Here is a 19,692-nt window from a genome sequence, read left to right on the forward strand (position 1 = left end):
AGGTGCAGTTGCGGAAATAAACCTGTGGAATTTTAAACGAGAATTTTATGGCTTTTAAGCCTTCAAATATGTGCAAGTGTGTACTACATCAGGCACCACTACATCTATCTGCCGCCTTTAACATAGTGCCTCATTCTCATAATCTCTCCACACTTTAAACTTGGAGTTTGCAATTGTGTGCGCAAATGTCTCCGCTCCTGTCTTCCATCATCTAGAACTTAATCGGTCTCTTTTCCCTCCTTTTCACTTGGGCTCTTCTACAATTACTTGCTAGGCCCTGGCCTGTGACGCTCCTTCCAGAGCCCCAATTTATTCAATGTCTGTCTGTCTTCACTCTAAATGCTGCAGTTGCCCACAATATATTAGCATTACAGTCAAACAGATATTGCAGATTTAAAAAGTCCACGGTCAGCGCAGTGCTCCCACGGAGCCGAATCCCCAATTTATTGTAAGTCAAGAACAGTGCTTTAATAATGAACTCTGAACTGACTTAATATTTCTAAGAATAAACTTTCAACAAACTACACTGTCCTACAATAAACACCTACACACCCTGATAAAGTTGTCCTATTGCTTGTAACTTTCCTTCCAGAAGATTAGTTTTTGCTACAAGTTAAGGCGAGCTCCCCTTAACATAAAGAGCCTCAGAGGCCCGGCCGGGCCTGCACACCATTTAATTAATGAAGAGGCTCAGAGGCCCGGCCGGGGCCCAGGCATGCATGCTGTCACCGTGCGCACCATTTAATTTATGAAGAGTCCGGGAATGCTGTGCGCACTATGTACCATTTAATTCATGATGATGATGAGGGGGCCCCTGGAGCGCGGGGCCCCCCACAACGCGGGGGCTGCGGGGGCCTGTGTTACCCCCCTGTAGCTTCCTGGATCACCCTCGGTCTCCTGCAGGCAGGTGGGGCTGGTCGGAGCTCCCAGTTATGGCCGCTGCTCCTCTGTGGGTCTGAGTGAGGTGTACGAGCTGAGGAGGAGGAGGAGACTGCATGGAGGAGCAGCTGCGGCCTCAGCCCTGAGAAGCAAGTGAGAGTGAAGGTAGCACCCTCAAAACCAGCCCTGAGAAGTGAGTGAGAGAGAAGGCAGCACTCTCAAAACCTTCCATTCACTGCACCTCATTAAAAAGCATTGCACCAAGATGGCCGCCAACACTTCCTGGCTTGAAGTGTTGGCAGCCAATTAGAGCTAAGGTCATGCTGGGGGGTTAGGCTCCGCCCAGATATATATATATATTTTTCCTTTAATATCTCAACAACTACTGAACGGATTTACACCATTTAACAAAAAGGGCTCTTACTGAACCAAGACCTACCTTTTTGCCAAATTTTGTGTAATTCTGTTCAGCATTTCGGGCTGTAGCTTTGTCTAAAGTTCCCTTGGAAATTAACATGGGGAAAACACGTTTTGGGACCCCCCTTTTTTCTCAGCCCCCGCTTGTCGAATCACCCCAAAACTTTCAAGACATGAGCTGACTGGAGCAGGCCACTAGTTTTGAAAATTTCGCGAAGGTTCGTCAGCCGGCGCCAAAGTTATTGGGAAAAGAAAAAACGCTTTTTTAATGGAAACTAGGTCCTAACTATAACTACCTACTGGAGACCTTATACATTATAGTTAGGCTAAGATTTCACAATTTTACTCGAACACAACCATTGAAATTCAGCAGTTATAGTTACCTGAGCTAGTTATAAATTTCGCCCTGCAATTCCCGGCCTATGACCTCACATACTAAATCACTCATGGCATGGTTAGTGCCATCACTGATGCTATGTCAAATGGCATCACTGATGACATCATCAAGTGAGTGTAAGTGTTTGTGGGTGCTAAACATATACACTCACCTATTACAAAAGTTAATTACTATAATAGTTGTACTACTAGCAATTGATTCTTTCTTTAAAGTTTGATTTGAGGGACCGAGTGACTGTATAAGTGGGTTTGTGAGTTGCTGTATTGGTGTGTGAGTGCTTTATGGGTGAGTGAGTGGATCTATGACTAGGTCTCAACGTGTGAGTGGTTGTCTCAGTGGCTGTATGGGTGTGTGAGTGGTTTCGTGTGTATTTGAGTGGCAGTGTGGGTGTGTGAATGGGTGTGTGAGTGGCTGTATTATTTTAAGTAGTCATGTGAGTAGCAGTGTGGGTGAGTGGGTGTGTGTGTTTGACTACTTTGCTGAGAGAGTAAATGTATCAGTGGCCGTATGGGTGAGTAAGTGGCTGTGTGAGTAACTGTATGGGTGAGTGAGCTGGTGTCTAAGTGACTGTATGAGTGAGAGACTGGGTGTATAAGTGGCTGTATGTGTGAGTGAGTGGCTGTTTCCGTGAGTGTTTGGTTCATTGTGTTGGTGTTTGAATGGCTGTTTTGAAAAGTGAGTGTCTGTGTGAATGACTGTGTGGGTGAGTGAGAAGATATGCAAGAGCTTGTATGGCTGTATGAATAAGTATATAAATGGCTATGATTGGTATGAGTGAGTGTGTGGGTGTTGTATGGGTGAGTGAGTGGCTGTGTTGAGAGGCTCTATGGGTGTGTGAGTAGGTATGTGAGTGGCTGTATAGGTGAGTAAGTCTGTGTGTAAGTAGCCGTATGGTTGAGTGTATGGTTATGTGAGTGGCTGTGAGGGTAAGTGACTGGTTGTATGAGAGGCTGTATGAGTAAATTATGATAGGAACGGACCCAATGTTTTCCTTTTCAGTTGTGGGTCTCTTTGTTTAATAACAAATGTATCAGTAGCTTTATATACATTTGATAATGTTACTACTATTATTAATGAAATTTATAAAGCGCATGTAAACTAAAGTTTTGTTGGAGCTAAATGAACTAGACATGTCTAAGTTTACCTCAGAGGAAAGGAGGAAACACTTAAAGCACTTTAGAGGACAACATTGTTTATAGATTTAATTTGTTGCGACAGTTGATGTATGGCATGTTACTAGCAACAGTAGTGCTCACTTCCTGAAGCAGTTTGTTCGTAGAAACATGTATGTTTATACCAAACTGTTGCTTCAGTTAACATATTAGTGCAGGCGAAATTCTTGTGAAAAAAAACATAAATGTGTGGGACTTTACCTAAAGCTAAATCAACATTTGTATAGCTCACGTTCAACCTGAAGGACATCTCGGAGCTGGGTGATAGATGAGTACTGATCCTTTTCAAACTGGCTTGCTCCATCACCCACTGAATGATTGACTTTTAATAGCAATTATCTTTCAGGATGCTTCGTCTTATCTAACTTTGCAAACAGACATGTTAGCAAGTGCCTCGTTCAATGTTGAAGTGCCAATGCACAGATGGTAAAAGCACCTCGTGTTCATATTTTAGACACTGACTTTTTTAATGAACACAAATGCTATACGTTCATGGGCAATGTGCTCAACTGTACCGCTTTCTACATTTAGTGTTGGTGGTTTTGCTTTCACATTGTTATTCAGTCCATTTTTAGAACCTATTTTACTATTTTCCGGTCTAATTCATCCTCCTGTTTTTATTCTGCTGGTAATAGCTGGATGATTAGAATTTCTTAGCAATAATATGGCAGTGTACCTTGCTGTTTACAAATATACTTTAACCATTGCCTGTCATACAGTTGCTATCGTAGCGCACACTAGGTAAGCTCCATTTTGTCATGGTCACAAAAAAATTGAATATCTAGATTTTGTTGAAAATGGGTGATGTTAATGTCATTCTTCTTTCCATGCATGGCACAGAGACAGTTTAAGCAGAGCCTCTTTTAAGTTTGCTGTGTAACTACACACTTGATAAACGTGCCTCAACTCGGTTTTGAGGCACTGTATTTTATCAGTAATACATCTGCTTTATGCCAAGGAAACTATGTGACTCGCTTCACTTTAAGACCTATAACACAATGTTTGTTTTATTTGACAGCTAGATTTACTCTACTTTAACTAACGTATCCACTAATAAACAGTGTGACTGCCAGTCCTATTGGCTGTGCGGTGCTGGTCGAATGTGTTTCCTGGTGTGCAATTGGCTCAGAATCCCCTCACTAGCTGTGCTAGTATTGTAAAGCTTCTCTGACTAGTAAGTCCCCAAGTGACCCCAACAATGTCTGTAGAGCTGTCAGAAGAATTACCGGCCTCCACAACTCCCAGTGCTGAATAACCATGATTTGTTGGATGGTTTCTTACCACTGATAGTAATATTTTACAAAGTTTGCGTAAAAGTCCAACGTCCGCTCTCAAATGCAGTCTCTGGCCGCTCAGTCTATCCTCCTAGATCTAATAAATGATGGAGTCGAGTCAGGTACTGTGATGCTCTTTCTACTTTATTGGAAAAGGGACACAAGGAATAGCAGAATCAAGAGAGGTTCCTAGAGAATAACGTGTTAAGTTGGAGAAATGGAAGATGATCCCTTGTGTAGAAAGTTGGAAAAGGCCTGTTTCCACCAATCAGTGTCGTTGCAGAATTCATCAAGTAGCAGACCGGGGCAGTGCTACCCTGCAAGAGAGAAAACAGACAATGCTGAATAACTCACTCCTGGATGAATGACATGCAAACCCCTCTAAGCAGATCACTGTAAAACCAACTGATGCTGTACACTTCTTTGGCACGGTGTGCCAACATAAGCTGTCATAGTTTTGCCCTTCATGAAGTTGATGCGTTAGACAGGGGATGACAGTTCAGAGGGGCATTTAACAGGATATCTCAGGGAACTTGTCCAGATTCGAAAGTTGATATGATACCAGCCTTCTTATTGGTTTAGATTGATACCTGTCTTGTAGTGGCAGTGGCATGCTGCCTCGGGGAGATCCTGAAAACATTGTCATTTTTAGTTCACTCTCTAGCCCTGTGAACACAGGCCTGTAAATGAGTGCACTTTGGGTCACGTGCACTTATGAAATTGGTTTCAAAGGGGCATATTAACAAGGAACAGGGAAAATTAACGCTCAGGGCGCTTAGCGTTAATTTTTTTAACGCCCGATATCGCAGGATAATATCGCCATAGCGGCATTTTGGGAGGTTATCGCTGGTAATGCAGCGATCAAACTACAAGGATAGGTATATCCTTGTTGAAAGCCCATGGTGGATTTAGCCATGTAATCCACCTCCCATTGGGTTACATGGCTAAGTCTGAGAATTAGCAGACGTAAAAAAGCAGGGTTAACCTTGGTTAGCGCTGCTTTTTTTGTCTCTAACAGGGTTAGCGTGAAGCTTGATATTAGGAGAAATGTCGAAAGGGTGCTAACATGCGATTTTGCATGTTAGCACACTGTTGTTGATAGGGCGATATTTTTATCTCCGCTTCTTTGGCTTTTAAAGCCAAAAAAGCGGAGATAAAGCCCTGGTTAATATGCCCCTTAGTGAGTTCGGCTCAGTTCTCTAAAACACATCATCAGTACGTTAATTTGTGAAGGAGACACTGCACTTGAAGGCGTTGTCAGATACATACATTCACCAAGACACATTTGTAAGTTGAAGGTTACAGTAAGAGAAAGAAGTTAATCACCACTCAAATGACCACAGCAGAAAAAAACACTCTTTCCATGACACAAAACATGTACACAAATTAGAAAAAGTGAAGGGCAGTGAAAATGTTACTACTGTTTTTACTGAATTGCTTGTGAGCATTATTTATAAACTGTGTCTTCTCTCTCTTCTGATACCCACGTGCACTTGGGCTCTTCCACCTAAGACCTTGGAACCTGGAGTGATCTCTGGGCATCATTTGAGAGGAGAGAGGGAATCTGGTCTCGGTTCTTTTCCTTACTTTCAGTCTACGCGTACTTACAGTTGTTGGGTATTTAAGAATGCTTTTTAAATAGCGTCTTCTATTACTGTTAACAGCGTATATTGTTTTTGTTATAGACTTGGTCCCGAGGCCAGACCTGTCCCCTCGCTGGATATTGCCCCTGAGGTCTTGACTGTTTTGCTGCAGCAGGTGAAGGGTGAATTCAGCTGCTGCAGCTGTGCCTCGGGTGCTGAGTGCCTGGGTGCTCGTCTTCACAGCACACCATTAAGCTGCACTGTGCACTCTTTGTATCACACGCTTGTCAGGTCTGTTTCAGCTGCTTCTATGTGGGGCCTTCTGAATCTATGCTCCTCTTTTGTATCCTCCTTGAAAGTCTGAGTAAAGTGATTTTCGGTCTGATTTGGTTACTCACATTTCCTCAACATTTGCATGCATTCTCTGATATATAAAGGCAGTTTTTATACTAAACTTATGTTTATGGCCAGAAAAGGGCTATAATTTAAACCTGTTAGAATTTTAAAGAAGGATTTTCAACATATTTAAATGGCTTCACTATATTTAATATCTGTCAGGAGTGTGGAGAAATCTGCAAAAGTAAACCCCATGCAAAGGGGAAGGAGTTAGGGTGTCATGGAATGGTTTGCCTTGAAAGTTTGTGAACTCTCACATACTTGTGAGTTTGATGGCATTACAGAATTATTATCCAACCATTTAGCACCATGGAAAGAAGTTTTAACTGAGTCTGGAGTACCACTATTTCCAGTGTAGTTAAGAAGACAGGTCACCTCCAAACTTGGAGGGGACAAAGGTGAAGAGGATTTCTACATGAAGTAAAAAATAAAAATTAAATGTGCAATTGCTCATCAGGCAAACTGTAGACATTGACAATTGTGAACTGGGAAAACCTGAGCTTGAAGGGCATGCCACATGACATTCTAGGAGCGCGTGTAACATTCTGTGTGTGGCCACACTTTCTAAGTGTACGATTGGAAATGTTTTTTACTTCCCAAAAGTACAACATTTTCACCTTTTCATATGAGTACTAATACTGTAAGTGCATAGTTACTACTTGTTTTGAGAATCCTTGCACCAGTATGTGTCTGACACACAATTGCATCATAGCATGACTTTGAATGGAAACATCTTCCTGGGCATCTGGGTGCCATGAAAACCTGTAGGGCAACACCCACCCACGTGTTCTGAAAGTTGCACTGGCACTTGAGGACTTTTAAAATGGTAATACATTGATGCTGCCTTTTATGTTGTGTTGATTCACACGAGTTCCAGAAATAACTGTAGTAAAAATGGGCCCTGGCACCATTACTATATTAGCAGGAAGATTTTTAGTGACAGGTAGTAACAGGCACAAATGTAAGCAATCGGTGTGATGCTAGTACGATTTGGAAATTTCTGGCAACACACATTAACCATCAGCACCCGAATGTTGTTGCAGTAGCCATTAAACAGCATCTGCATGTATGTTATGTTGAGGTATGTTATGCTATTTATTCTATGGGGCAGATTTACAAGCCCCTTGCGTCACTTTTGCACCGTTGTTGCGTCATTTTAGTGACGCAGCGGCAGCGTAAAAGTTGCGGCCCATTTACAACGTGACGCATCTAGGGAGATGCGTCACGTTGTGAAGTCCTGCGCCACATTAAACCTACATCAGGCTTAATGTATGCAGGGTGGGCGTTCCGTCGCAGGAAGCCCCGTAAAAGTGACGCAGTGAAATCTACAAGATTTCACTGAGTCACTTTTACGTCCATGCTGCGTCAAAACCCTGTGCCTGCTTGAAGCAGGCGTAAGGAGTGATGCAGCATGTTAGGCATAGGGCGCCCCTGAGCATTGCTGGAGTTGTGTCGTGCTTGCGACACGGCTCCAGCAATGCGTGACTTTTCCGTCAACAGATACGTCAGAATTTCTGACGCATCTGTCAATCCTTGCGCCATGGTGCGCCGTATTGTAAAGCGACATTTCTCCTATCATCAAGCCCACGCTATGAAGCATAGAGTCAGGAAAAGCAGCGATAACCCCGGTTATCGCTACTTTTCTTACGCCTGCTTCAGGACTGACTTAGCCATGATATCCTATGGAGGGTGGATATCATGGCTAAGTTTGTGAGTCCCTATCAGCAAGATAACGTGAGATTATCGCTGGGTTTCCAGCGATAATCTCACGTTAGGCAGTTAGCGTGAGGATTTTTATCGCTGAGGAGATAAGCGTTGCTAATAGCACGCTATCTCAGCAATATAAATCCACGTTACCCGGCGATAATTATCCTCACGCTAAGAGCGCTGAGCGATAATTATCGCCGGGTGTTGCTGATATGCCCCTTGGCCTTTCATCCTGCTCTACTATATTAGACGTTTCGGTCTTCTGGAGAAAGGATCCATGCATACATCACTGGTGAAATTAATCTCATTTTCAGTTTCCAGCTAATAAAAAAGACACCCCTTTCCGCACCTTTCCATATCATCAGGGCACTTACAAAGTGGGAATCTTACTAGTTGTGTAGAAAGGAAGAGGGATATATGTTCTGAAACATGTTGACTCTGCCTCTTTATGGATAAGTGAAAATGCACACTTTTAATATTTTAGGTGGTATACAAATTCAACAATAAAATTAAATATAATCATTCCTCCTACACATTTTACCTTACCAACACATCCTGCTTTACTACAGTATTTTGCATGGTAGTCTAAGCTAAATAATGTCGGTGGGTCACTTTGATTAGGCTGCTCTAACAGACATAGATCATCTCATGCTAACACGTGGAAGGCATCCATCCTTTGATTTAGGTGCGCTTCCAACTTTGGGTTTAGCTAAAGGTGGCTTCACCGTGCACACACTTTCCCAAAGCTGGACTTCCGAGTATTAAACAAAAACGTTATACTGAATTAAAAATGACTCATGGAGAAATGATCTTGCAGGACAACTTTCACAGCAAATCTTGAAAACTTCTCCATTTATCCATTTTTTTCAGCTGTCAGACTTCTCTGTCACAGACAAAAGGCTGGCCTGGTGGGTAATGGTATTGTGCCAATGATGTGTTTTCTTTAGCAGGTGATTTCAATGCCACCATTTCCGGCCTTATGTGCAGTGATTCCTTCTGAGGTCCTTTAGTGGTCTCTGTGGATTGGATTGACAGAACTGACTATTTGAAATATTTTCCCACAGTAACAATGAACATAATCTTCGGGCAGTCTCCTTTTAATTTCCACATTCACCCCATGCTGGTTTACCTCTCCCTAGTATTGAAATAATGATCTGAAGTGGCAGAAAGCTGCACTGGGAAAACAAAGATATGTTCCTAGTTACCTAAAATGTTGACAGGGCATCTTGTTGATACACTAAACACCTTCCTTGATGAAGGTGCACAGGAATCTAGGGGCATATCAACAAGCAGGCGATAAAAAATTATCGCCGCTTTTGCTGCCGTTTTCGGCCGAAAAGCGGCGATAATTTTATCGCCTAATCAGCAAGGTCACACTAACGCGTGAAACCTTGCTTTAGCGTCAGGATTCCTAACGCCCATCTTTGCATCTCTAATGAGATGCAAAGTGGGCTTTCCTGACCTGGCATCACAGGAGAAATGTCGCTAAGCGACATTTCTCCTATCATCAAGCCCCACGCTATGAGGCATAGCGTCAGGAAAAGTAGCGATAACCCCTGTTATCGCTACTTTCCTTACGCCTGCTTCAGGACTGACTTAGCCATGATATCCTATGGAAGGTGGATATCATGGCTAAATTTGTGAGTCCCTATCAACTAGCTAACGTGAGATTATCGCTGGGTTTCCAGCGATAATCTCACGTTAGCCAGTTAGCGCTAGGATTTTTATCGCTGATGAGATAAGCGTTGCTAATAGCACGCTATCTCAGCGATAATTATCGCCGGTTGTTGTTGATATGCCCCTTAGTGCATTGTAGTTTTGTGTTATTTCTTATGAACCGCCAGTCTCTGCTTTGATTTTTCCCTTCTCCACTTAAACCTCAGGGCCGGAGTCAGAATTAATGGGTCTTTTCCTCAAGTGTATAATATGATGCAAGAAACACACCAATGATGTTCACTATGCCAGCAAGTTGACGCATTAGCGACAGGGGGTCGGACTGGGACAAACAATGGGCCCGGGAACCAAAATAAAAGTGACACGCATCGCGAATCAGATAGCTAAAAAATAGGGCAACATTTACAAATCATGCTGTATTGGTATTTTGCAAGGTATTGGAGACTGCGTGTATTTGTGTTTGCTGCAGGCAATGTTTCTGGTAATATTAGGGAAATCAACAGTAAAGACCAACACACAGGGCCATAAAACAGGCCCACAAACAGCTACAAAACCAGCATGCTGATCTGTCTGATCAGCCCAAAGGACACTTCATTTTTGCCCAATATGTCAGGCTGACACTGGCGACAAAGCCACTAGTGTGTGCATTGAACACAACTCTCAAAAGGTGAATAAAAATGCCTCTCTAGGCAGATTATGTTTTGCTATACGCATTTGATCTGGGTCTTAATCTCTCTTCCACCCTACATTTGATTGTCAGCTGTGAAAGCATGTCCAGCCTCAAGATTAACTGGAACATGTTGCTCATGTTTCCACTTATGCAGAGTACTATTCACTCAGGAAAGAGATTCCACTGCCGTGTATGGAGGAGCTGATCCATTATTTGGGTTTCACAGTACATCGAAATGCATTGGCGGGGTTTAGAGATAACTTTGACGAAGCAATTTACAACTGAGTAAAGCGACCGATGGATCAACCTCGCTGGTCTTGTATCTTCAACATTAGGATGGTGTGGTGATACTTTCTGGGTTTCTATCTCCTTATCAATCTCCCTTTCAAGGAAAAGCCTAGTTATTTTGATAACTTGAGGTCTTCAGTGATAAGGCTGATATGGGCAGGGGATCATTCTGCATTATGAAAACGGATGATTTTCTACTCCTGATGTTGAGCTACATATTTGTTCTTTCATGTGCCTTGAAGTCCGCTATACCCACAGTGGAAAGGGAGTTGCATCACATATGCTTTGATGACTGCCATGTTGCTAATTTTTTTCATGATACCTGATGGGTTGGGATCCATGAGGTGTACAACTGGTGGAAGGTACTAGCTGGGGTTTAGATGTGAGAGCAAAAGAACAAACTACGGCTGGTTAGGCTGTTACTCCACTCTATACATTTACTTGGGTGATTGAAAATTCAAGCCCACAGTACAAAGCACATAGCATACCAATAGGAAGAGGTGTGGCGCCGCGACCAGGGCGACTGACGCCGGAATCTGGGGATCACGGTTCGATCGCCGGCGGAAGATTAGCCTAGCACCATGTGACTCTGAGCAATAGCTTGCTTAATCTTCCCGACGGCCCCCAGCGCCTAGAGACCCTTACGGGTGATTGTTTGCGCCTTACAAATGTGGATTACGTAATATAGAGAGGCACTTCGTACTGCACAATTAGAACCCTAAGGTTCAAGTCAACTCAAAAGACCAGCAATTGAAAAATGATCAATTCACGTTTTGTTACAAGCAAATAATAAACTCTCTTTGAACAGCAGTCACAGGCATCTACAATGTAAATTCATTCTAAAGTTTGTATTATATTCCAGTGGGAAATGACAGTTATTCGATTGGTAGCTGATGCTACATGTACTTGATGTTCACATAATAAGGCATATGATGGCACAACACAGGGTAGACCTCTCACCCTTAGGGGCACTTTGAGTACGCCAACATTATCCCACTTCCTATGAAAGGCTATTCTGCCTTATCTATCCAACAAGCCAAATGTAGGAAGGCCATGTGCTGGACTAGAGGCCTGCTCCTAATAACAGTAGGTTGGATGAGTCACCTCATTTTCTGTCATATTTATATGTTACTTACAATTTGCTTCCAACTTCCACATGAAAACTACAAGGAATATGGGCCCCTTATAGACAGTATTTACAATCAAGAGAACAAAGTCCATTGGTCTCAATCACTCAGGTCTTATTGTTTTTTATTCCACCTGAGGCAGACTTGGAATACACAATAGCCAGGCAGTACAGGAATGCGCCCGCTACTCTTTCACTACTAAATCACTTTCTTAATCTTTGCTCTTAAGTGTGAGCAGTGCTGTACTAAATAAAGTTCATTCCAATCGGATAGTTATCCTTGGCTAAAAAAGGGATTAGGTTTGGGAAGAGCTTGCATTTACCTGTGTAAATTAGGCATTCAGCTTCCTTTTTGAAAGAATGTGATCTATAAACACTCACTGCAACCCAGCAGTGACCACCCCATGGATGCAAATGCTCCAGCTGTTGAGTCGGTTGTTTTTTTACCATCTTATTTAGCACCTTTGGAGCTTCAATCTTCTCTGAGGTATTGACTAAGCATAACACCCCTCAGATTTTCTCACTTGAAATTGTTGGCAAAGCAATCAAGCTTAATCAGTACAAGGTACTCTTCAACAAAGGAGGAGCAGAACCCTGTCCACCAAATTGATGACTCACCAGTTCAATTTAGAGATGGGGGATGGTTATGTTCATGACAACTGTGCCCCTGTTACCTCAGTAGGTGGAAACCTTATGCCAATGATCCAATGAACAGGAGCCTGTCAGTGTAAGCAAATTAGACTGCCTGCCCTATATAGAGCAGATTGTGATTTTTCTGTGATCCAAAACTGACCTTTAAATCCAGTGAAAAAACTCTCAGGGTGTGAGGGTCATTAGTGTTTTTTTTTTTAAACCAATCTCTTGATTTAGGAACTAGTTTTTGAACAACCAAAAAAGTCTGGTGGTTGGCCACTAGAAACACAAGGGCTACTCACCAAACTTTGAGTGCCTTCAGAGGATCCACTGTGGTGGTGATTCCTTAGAAGGCACAGAGATCTCCACTTGGCCAGTAAAATGCTAGTGTGAGCAAGGCCAGCAGGCCGAAATGGGTTGCATAAATTGGCGTTGGTTATCCCAATAAAGTACTGTGTGCATTGCCCTGAGATTGTGTGTTTCTGAGTTCGAGAATTTTGATTCTTGTCGAAGCCACCATATTGGAATGAATAAGCGGGTCCACTCCTGATTTAATGTGACACCCCCATTTGGATGCAGCAAATATTAAGTGGACATATATATAATTTAGTATCTACATCTCACTTTGTATGTGTATATATATATATATATACACAAATATGACAGTTATATATGTAAAGATATATAGTTAAATATATATACGTATATATAGTATGATAGCGACATACACGCACACACATACACATATACATGCAAAGTCAGAATTACATATTTTAAACAAGTATTAATGCTTTACAGTTAAAAGTTTTTGGGCAAATGTATGTGTGGCAACATTCAGTGTCTGTTTTGTTTCATCTCCTGGTAGCTTTAGCAGTTGTCATAGTGAGGCACAGGGGGCAGAACAAATAGAACTAGGGCACTCACCAATCTGCCCCCCTCTAGTGCTGCCAATACACCCAATGTCTGTATTCGAACTATACGATCTTCACAGGTAGGCATAATTGACACAAGGCTTATTGATCTATGGCTTTATGCTGTTAAAAGATTTAACCATGATTCTAGCTATGAATTTCCTTTGAGGATTTCAAGCAGGTAGTAGTTCCTTATTGTGTTGCTGCGGATTTGAGCTAGGTATTCAAGGTACAAAAGCTTAGAAGTACACAGATGTAAAACCAGAACTTGATTTTACATTTAATTGTTGAATTGCAGTGACCACACTATCCTTTGAGACATTCAGGCTAAAATGGAGATAAAGAAGAACAGTGTTTACAGAAAATATTAGAACTGAGGTTCACTTCAAAGTGCATGCTTTCCCTAGTGAAGTGGTACTAATGGGCTTGCAGCATTGATTGTGCCACCAACGTAAGTAGACCTTTAAACATGTCTCAGGCTTAACATTGCCCCCCACACCACACACGATATTATAACTGTATGACGGAGCTTTAAGTGCACAGAATAACTGTTCCAGAAGAGAGAGGTGAGCCAACCTACATCTCACACTAGAATGGCTCCGCAAAGCCCTCTTTAACCCAACTTTACACAATGGCTACGATTACAATGGGGTTTGTTTTCCTGTTTTGGGTGCAAACTTCCATTTGTATCCAAATTATGATTACAATATGGCTACACTTTACCCCAAGATGGAAGACAAGGAAAAGTTGAAGCAAATGTGCAAGGGCAAATTGCACCAAATGGCCTTTGTGAAGCCCACAAAAGACAGTCATGTGTAAGTAGGCAGGAGATGTGCCATTACTATTTAAGCACATTTTAATCAGGTGCAAATTGAACACTTCCTCATTTGCTCACATTGCCGACTAAAATTAGTGAGCTTGCAATTAGCAAATAATTGTTTTCAGGCCCATTGTATTCACACATTGTGGATTGAACTTACATGATAATTTTGAAGAGATATATGTGCATGAATAGGTAGTGTATAAATAAACAGCGTTCAACAATGAAAAACAATAATTTAACATAAGATCAGGAGAAGCTAAGAGAGAAAGTCAGGGAGGGCGAGTCAGTGTATGAAAGCGAGTCAGACAGAGGGAAAGATAGAGATAAGGGGGAGACAAAAAGATAGGCATCATAGTAACGAGTGACAGAGAATATTAGAAAGGGAAAGTAGTGCAGATGGAGGATGAGGGAATTTTAGCTTTAAGGGGAAGTGAGAAAAGGAAGTATATTATACTTCATCCAGCACCATTAATGCGAATTAATATAATGTCCCTTTAATTAGATTTCAACAAACTTTACACATAAACCCTTTATCTTGGGAAATGATTCAACACTAGATCTGAATAAGTATTGGCAGAGTCAGCATGTCTGACCATTTGGCTGTTATTGTATACCTATTGGCTTTGCTAATGCTGTGCAACACAGAGACTTCTAACCACAGAATCTTCACCTTTTGAGTCCTCATCTTCTAAATACTTTCCCAGGGCTCTGACTGGCTCTGGAAAATCTTCAATAGAACCCCTGTGTGCTTGAAGGTGGCATTGATGGCTCAAACCTGACAATGCTCTGCACCAGATATGACCTGTGAGGGCCTAAATAGATGCAATCCATGAATGTTGGCATCAGTTCTGTTCTTTTTGCTCCAACTGACACAGATCCGGTGCTACCCCTCATCCCTTCAAGACCACTTTTTGTTCTAAATTTTCAGAAAAAAACATTGTACAAGTGTATTATGTCACTTCTCAAATCTAGAGGGTTTAAACCCTGTGTGGAATGTTATAAACAAATGTCTGTGATGGGCCCACATGTGGTTTGCCTGTGGTGCCTGGGGTCAGATCATGACTCCAAGCCTGTAGTACTTGCACCTTGATGCACTTCTGCACCATTAGGGATAGAAAAACTAAGCTCTTTGTGGCAAAGCAATGCAAGATTACACAAGAGGCTCAGTCGAGGTCCAAAAGTAGGTTTCGATATCACTGTCAAGGTTACACTCTGATAAGTCTTGATCATGCTCCAGGTCCCCAGGGATATCAAAAAGAAGCCCAAGAACACCAAGCATACCTGTCACTTTCAATCTCCTCAGAAGGCATGAGAATGTCAATATGGCTCCAGGTAGTCCTCTCAAATTCAGTCTGCTTCAGAGATAATTCTGAGCTTGGTCCCACGGCAACCAAAAATGTCTGTGTCCGTCAGTGACCCCGCAGCAAATTAAGGAATTTAGCAGGTCCATGCTTTGCCTTATTGGCCACAAGGAGCAAGAGGCCTCCCAACTGAGTCAGTGCCAGTCGGACCCTCTGGATCAGCTCATGGTTCTAGACCAGATTCGGTACCAGTTCCCTCCTGGCATCATGGGCCACATTGGAACGTGATCCACTGTGCCATTCTGACTTTGACCGAAGCTATGCACACTCTGAACCCACAAGCCTTCTACCATCCTTCTGATTCAGACACAGTGTCTCTATCTTCCGCAGGGCCTTCAGGAACTTTTTGGCACGGATTGAGGCAATAGGGGCTAAGAAATTTGGCACAAGATTGCCCAACTGTCCTCAGAGGACAACTGGTATGATGATATTCAAGATGCCAGCAGTCTCGATACTTCCACAAACACTGGTCTAGTTTCTCCACCTGGACCTGCCACGGAAGGCAGTGTCTCCTCCACTGGGGTTATGTGAAGGGAGGTGGAGGTCCTTGATCTTCCCCTTCCCACTCAGGAGGTCAAAACTAATGTCCTGACAGTGGTGTTGCAACCTGCCAGATGCTTTTCAAGCCTCTTCTACCATTTAATGAGGTCCTTGAAGCTATGCTTATAGCCTCCTTGGTCAAGCTGTGCTCATGTCCACAGTGTATTTACAGTTTGTCAGATGCAATCACCCTGCTCCAGGCGACGCTGCCCTTCTCACCCAGTACCCCAACACTGAAAACCTTGGGGTGCAGATCTTGGCCAGTAGAGTGCACCCAAACTCTTTCCCTCTATTCCACCAGACAGGGAATCTAAGAGAATCCTTTCGGAAAAGGGCTTTATCCTTCACAATTTTGGCCTTCGTTCAGGGAACCCTAGTTGCTCGCTCCCACATATTATGGGACTCCATAGTCCAACTATTGTCCATGGTCCCAAAAGAGGCTCGGCCAGCCTTTCCCGGTCCATGGAGAATGGCTTTGATGTGGCTTAGCTCACCATCCACCTCGGAATGAACCCAACTGACTCTTCCGGTAGAGCTATTGAAACAAGTGTGGTCATTAGCAGACACACTTGGATGTGGTCAACTCCAATTTTGGGTGACGTTTAGGCTAGTCGTATGGACATGCTACTTGGGGCCAGATGCACAACCTTTTTTGTGATGGCAAATGGGAAATCCGCCCGTTTGTCACTGCAAAAAGGGTCTGCCCCTTGTAAAAACCCTATTTTGTGAGTCAGTAATCTATTACCAACTCGCAAAATACGGTTTCCGACTCACTATTAGGAAGGGGTGCACCAAGGGCGCCCTTACTAATAGTGACTCGCACTTCAATGTATGATTATTTTGCGACCGTAATTGCGGTCTCAAAACACATTCGCAGTTCACCACGGACTTCAAGTAGGTGGAAAGCCACTCACAAATGAGAAGGGGTCCTCTTTATGAATGGATGCAAAAATATTTTTTAAGAGCAGGCAGTGGTCCCATGGATCACTGACAACTCTTAAAAAATGAAACAGAAACTTTTTTCATTTTTCTTTTTGAAATGCATCCCTTTTCCTTTAAGGAAAACAGGCTGCATTTTCTTTTTTTTTAAACTGCTTTATTTAAAAAGAAGTCACAGACGTGGTGGTCTGCTGACCCCAGCAAGCCACCATCCTTGGAAGTGCTAGCCATTCCCAATTTTGTTGCAAATTGCACCTGGTTCATGAATATTAAGACACTGTTGTAAAATACATTTTGTGATTTGCATAGTGCATGTCGCAAAACAATGCAATTTGAGACTCGCAAATTATAAGGGTTGTACGTCGGACCCTTTATGTTTTCTGATCATCCAGTGATAAACGGATTCATCTCAGAAGGGCTTCAAGTATAGCAGGACCAATCAATCAATCATGATATATATAGCACTGCTAATCACTCAACAGAGTATACAGACGTCTGGAACTCCCGAAGGCTCTTTGAAGAGCCAGGTCTTGAGGGCTCTTCAGAAGAGAGGTTAAGGGCCGGAGCTGCATGACTAGGCTGTTCCGGTACTTTGCTGCGATGTAGGAGAAGGAGTAACCTACACTTCTGCTTCAGTCAATGCAAAGCATGTGGGCAAGTGACATGGAGGTGTAGATACATTTTCTGGACTGTTGGTGGAAGTTCAGGTGGTGGTTAATGCAGACAGGTCCTTGGTTGTCTAGAGCCTTGTGGGTGTGGGTCAGCATGCCTGAATTGGCATCTCTTCTGTGAGGAAAGCCAGTGGAGTTGCCCGAGGTTGGGTGTGAAGTGGGTTCATCAGGGGAGGTCAAAAACGAGTCTGGACTGTGACATTCTGTATGGCTTAAAGTCTCTGTAGGAGATATGTGGCCTTTCCAACGTAGAGAGCATTGCCACAGTCCAGTAAGCTGGTGGTGAGGGCCTGTGACACAGTGGATCTCACGTGCAGAGGTAGCCATTTGAAGATCTCTCGTAATATGCATAGGGTGAGGAAGCAGGTGGAGGTGACTACATTGATTTATGACTTCATGGTGAGCTTTTCATCAATGATGAATGCAAGGTTTATGGCATTGTCGGCAGGTATGGGTGTGTGTCCCAGTTCTTGGGGCCACGAGGAGTAGTTCCAGGGGTTGCTGTTGTTGACGAGGATCAGTACTTTTGTCATGTTTGTGTTGAGCTTCAGGCAGTTCTTCATGTACTAGGTGGTGCGTGTCATACATGTATAGAAGGTGGTCCTGGTGGTGGTAGGGTCATTGGTGAGGGAGTTTATGAGTTTGGTGTTGTCTGTGCAGGATATTATGTTGAGACTGTGAGATCTGACGATGTTGGCTAGTGGGGGCATGTATGCATTGAAGAGAGTAGGGCTGAGGGATGAGCCCTCCTGGACACTGCAGACAATATTCTTGGGTTTGGAGGTGAAAGGTGGTAAGCGGATGCTCTGTGTCCTTCCGGTGAAGAGGGAGGTGATCCATATGAGCGCGAGCCCTTTGATGCCAATGTGGTGCAGTCTTTCAATCAGAGTGTGGTGATGTATAGTGTTGAAGGTTGCCGAGAGGATGAGGATGATCAAGGCTGTTGTTTCTGCTTGGTTGAGTAGGGTTCAGATGCGATCAGGGCAGTCTTGGTGCTGTGATCACTGCAGAAACTGAATTGAGAGGCTTTGAGTAGCTGGTTCTGCTCCAGGTGCATTGTAAGTTGCCTGTTAATGGTATTTCCAGTACTTTGGATGGGAATGGGAGCAAGGAGATAGTTTTTAAGATTGCTGGGATTGGCAGGGAGTTTTTTGAGTAGTGATCTGACTTTGGCATGCTTCCAGGAGTCGGGAAATCTTGCGGTATTGATTGAGGTGTTAAGCAGGGTGCTGAGTTCCTGGAGAATTCTTTGATTTCCAAAGTTAAAGATATGGTATGGGCATGAGTCAGTAGTAGCTCCCGAGTGGATGGATTTTGTGATTGATGTAAGGTCCTGGGTGAACAGCTGGTTCCAGGTGGGCAGTCTGTGGCTTGTGTCGGTTGTGGTGAGGGTGTGTCAGTTGTGGTGAGGATACATCGGTTGAGGAAGTACATGGGTGTAGATTGGTGTTCAAAGTTTCTGTATATGGTTGTTATCTTGTCATGGAAAAAGTTGGCAAGGCTGTTGCAGAGCTCTTGTGAGGGTGAAATGTTGTTTTCGCTGGAAGTCGGGTTAGGGAACTCCATAATGATTCATTCCTTCCTGTTGTTGGGGCTTTTTTCGTTGCGTTTGGCTAGGGCTGTCTTCATTGAGGAGGTGATGGTAGAGATTCAGGGAGGTACTGAAGGCTGCCCTGTCAGGGGGGTCCTTCCTGGTGTACCAACTCCTCTCCATCTGTTTGCTGTCAAGTGTAGCTGTTCTGAGATCTTGGGTGTACTAGCTGGACTTTTTTGCGAGTCTTCTGTTTTTGTTGCTCTTGATGTTGGCAATCCTTTCGATGCAGTTGGTGATCCAGGTGTAGAAGCTCTTAATTTCCTGTTCCAGGTTGGGGATGCTGGCTGGGTTGGAGGTTTGAGGGCGTCCATCCAGCAGGTCTCTGAAATGTTGATCCAGCTGTGCTGGGGGTGCTTGCTTTCTTTGGGGTGGTGCAGTAGAGACTAGAGCTGCCGAAGGGGATGATGGAGTGATTACTCCATGGGAGTTCTGTAATACGGCTGCATTTGACGCAGGTGCTGGAGGAGAAAATGGTTTTCAGTGTATGCCCTGTGGTGTGCCTCTGGACACAGTCACGATTTGGGTCAATCTAAGGCTACTCATACTACTAAGGAGGTGGGCAGTGTTGTTGTTGTTGGGGTCATCAAGGTGGACGTTGAGGTCGCAGAGTAACATGTAGTCCTTGTAGTCCAGATTG

General features: G+C 43.4%; 1 protein-coding gene across 1 annotated transcript in view; it reads right to left on the reverse strand.

The window, feature by feature from the left end:
- Positions 1 to 4,265: 4,265 nt before the first annotated feature.
- The window catches only part of LOC146812908 (uncharacterized), a 472,180-nt gene continuing 456,753 nt past the window's right edge, over positions 4,266 to 19,692 (reverse strand). Inside the window, exon 8 of the mRNA XM_085614639.1 lies at positions 4,266 to 4,456. The gene's annotated coding sequence lies outside the window, so the exon portion shown is untranslated. The remainder of the gene's footprint in view (positions 4,457 to 19,692) is intronic.

The sequence above is a fragment of the Triturus cristatus genome, chromosome 7 (genome assembly GCF_964204655.1).
Source record: "Triturus cristatus chromosome 7, aTriCri1.1, whole genome shotgun sequence".
Taxonomy (NCBI): Eukaryota; Metazoa; Chordata; class Amphibia; order Caudata; family Salamandridae; genus Triturus; species Triturus cristatus.